Here is a 3819-nt window from a genome sequence, read left to right as displayed (position 1 = left end):
GCTATCTCAACATCCAAACACAAGGGAGTGAATTTCATCATTGTAACCAAAATTTCACTAAACTAGAATTTCAATTTAATTTTAAATTTCACAAGTTAGCACATCATACACCTATTGTCCCTCAAACGAACGGTAACTGCTTAGTTGACAATTGGTCCTACATAATTGCTAAGTGGTACTCTAAAAATTAAAAATGTAAAATGATTATTATAATGTCTTGTGTGAAATTGATATCACAACTGACAACACCAACATTGAAAACAATAGACTTTAAGCTCTTGCGTGAGTTTCATTCTATATATATATATATTCATTTTTGGTCATATATTGTGTGAGTAAAATGATTTTACATGTAAAGTCATTTTATTCTTTTTTAAACATTTTAACTACATATTCTCCAAGAAAAATACTATTATAAAATCCTTTTTATAAAAAAAAAAAAAAAGGATCAAGAACATCATAAATGTGTTCAAAAGAAGGAATAAGGAGGGGGAGAGAGGGAGAGGGGGAGAGAGAGATGGGTGGCTAGGATTGAACTTTCTAGTACAATAAGTAGTTTCAAATACAATCGTGCTATTTGTACAATAATGAATGACAATTTTTGTTGATATTATCATATCCATTCATTTTTTAAATTGTCAAAAACTGTTTTTTAAATTATTGGTCCGAATTTCGCCACCTCCAATATTTTCAACAATATTTGTCAACTAGCATTGTACAAATAACTTAATTTTTTCAAATATAAGCGTCACTAGTCTCCAGAATTATGCTTACAAGCATTTGTTTGACATGGTTTCTTTTAGAATTATTTTTTTATCAGCTCATTTTCAACCACATATTTTTTAAATAAAATAATTTTACAAATGAAATCATAATATTTTTTTAACTTTTTAATCACATATTCTTCATAAAAAAGTTATTTTTCACTTCAAGTAATCTCTCTTAAACAAACGGTGAGTACTAACAATAAAAATCAATATTATACAAAAAATTGAATTTAAATTTTCGCTTAGATTGGAACACTGAATTTAATTTGTTTTTTACTATTTTAGTCCATGTTTGATAGCAATTTTTCACCCCTAAAAATCAATTTTTTGATTGTTATTTTATTATTCAAGACGTCATTTTTTACTTCTTCCCTCATAGGTAGAATACACTTTTCTCCCCAATAGTCAAAAAATTAATTCTCAAAATTACTACCAATCAAGCTCTTAGTTAATTGCTTCGTGTGTCCGTCATTTTCAGGGTGAAACGCAACACTTTATTCTATGTCAATTAGATCACTTTATTTTAATATATAATTTCAATTACTTCATTGAAATTTAACTTTACTTTCAGATTTCACCACGTGGAAATTATTTAAAATGACAATAATATTTTAACAATTCTTTCTGTAATCACTATGGCAGCAAACCAACTTACACCTATGCTACACCATCAAATGTTAAATAATAATAAAATAAAATCGTGAATGTTAACCTTTTGATCTATCTGTAATTTTCATTTTACAACTTTCACTTATATAGTGCAACGTAATGATTGAGAAGATCGATTGTGGTGTGATTGCAGATTAAGTAATTTCTATTAGTTTGAAAAATGATAGCTTACAAGATGTGACATGATAATAAAATTTAAATCGAAATTGTAGTCCAACAATCCAATAGGGACATTAGAGTTTTTAGTAACCCAATTGAGATTTCAATTAAAGTTCAAATAAAATTTACTTGTAATTTTCATCGAAAAATAAAAAGATGCCAAAATTAATTCCACATTTGGTGCATGTTTGACAAAGTTTAAATATTAAGCTAGTCAAGCATACTCTACACATTCTGTATGACTAACAAGTAACAACTGCAACATTAACTTATTATCAATACATTTTGTACGATTTGAAACTTATTATCACTTTGGGATCGTTTGGCTGAGTTTTGAAAAGTCAAAAATTACTTTTGAGACTAAAATTTTGCTTTTGAATATGTTTGAATAATTTTTTTTAAGTGCTTTGTCGGGCACCTGGATCACGTGGAGGAAGTAATGATCTTTAATGCAAAACTAAGTGGCAGTTGGAGAACTTCCTAGATATGCCCAATGAATTAAAATATATCCTTAATTCATTTGATAAGTTTAAATGGTCTCTATCACCACCTAGACGCATGATAACCACCACTAATGGTAATAGATACCATTATATCACTCCAAGTATGCATATCTAGTTTCTTCTATGTTGGTAGATTTTGAAAATATGTCGAAAAAATTGGGGTATAAATTGTATTCCTTGTAATGCAAATTACGAAAAAGAGTTATGACTTACTGAAATCATGATAGATGAATAATAATAAGTCTTGTTGAAACGTAGAAAATTCAGGAAATTCAAAGGAAATAAAATAAAGCAATGTATGCTATTGTAAATATTCTTATGATACATTTCATCTCTAGCATCGGTGCTAACATAGTTAAATGAACGTGTATCTTCCAAGATATAATATTTTTTCCAAAATTAATATATCAGAATATTAATTTTGTCGGATAAATCGAAGCTTGACTGTACTCTTCTAAATCGAATGATATCAGATACTACAATATCGAACACGAAACGAAAAAAATAATTTAGAAATTATGTTGACATACTTGAGAGAAGGAAGAAATTAGAAATCGATTTAATTGAATTAATTTGGAGTGAAGAAAATGAAATTAGGAGCATCCAATTTTAGAGTTCAATATGTCTTTTCTCAACTATCTTATCTTTTGGTATAAAATTATTTTAACCATTAGATTACGTCATTTATGATTGGATTATAATATAGTGATCTAGTTTCCATGGTAATAAAAAAAATCATAACTCTTTAATAATACACCTATTATAATTAAGGATTCGTACCCAATCATTACACATGTTGAAAACTTATTAAAATTTACACATTTTAATCATATTATACAAGTAAATTTCAACAAAATCAACAGACAAAAGAAAAAAGGGCATTATGGTAATTGACTGGAAATCAATGATGAATCTCACAAGTCTTATCATTGTCTGTCAAGTTGTAATTGATACACAAAAAAGAACCTTATCTAAAACTGCACTAATTTTTGATTATTTATTTATAAGTAAATTGCATAGAGTTTCCTTCATATCTGTATAAATACCGAAACATCATCAATAGTTTTCGAAAGTACAGAAACCTTCACAATTAGCAAAACAAACTAAAATTAATATAAATATTGACTACAAAAAGGAATTAAAAATAATTTAAACTTTGAGTAGGATAATAATATTTTAAATAAAATGTAATAAAATTTTAAACTAGTATAAAGACAAAATGGCAAATAAGATGTAATCTAATTATAGAAATATTTTATCAATTAATTTACGAAAAAAAAAAACTAACTCTCAATTCAAGAATTACATAATGTCTCTTCTATTGTAAATTATGCCCATGTTTGAGCCACATTTAAGGAAAAAATGCATTATTCATGTCAAATCAATAAGAAATATGTGGTTAAAAATAAAGGAAAATTTTTAATTTACGTGTAATATTATTTCATTGAAAAATATGTGATGAAAATGATATCAAATTATTGTTAAGAATGTATTTTCTTAAAAATAATGTGGCTCGAACAAACCCTTCATGTTTATTGGATAAATCTAAGTGTACACGGCCACATGGGCCCTGTATACCAAGGGCGCCAAGACAGGAGCCCCATTTATAGGAGCGCTAAGTGATGCTCCTTGTATACAGAGCCCATGTGGGGTACACCAAGCATGTTCCTTGTTTATTAGTGAATGATCATTATACTATTGTAGCTTTATTTATTACGAAT

Source organism: Olea europaea, chromosome 21, assembly GCF_002742605.1.
Source record: "Olea europaea var. sylvestris chromosome 21, O_europaea_v1, whole genome shotgun sequence".
Lineage (NCBI taxonomy): Eukaryota > Viridiplantae > Streptophyta > Magnoliopsida > Lamiales > Oleaceae > Olea > Olea europaea.
This window is presented reverse-complemented; position numbering follows the sequence as displayed.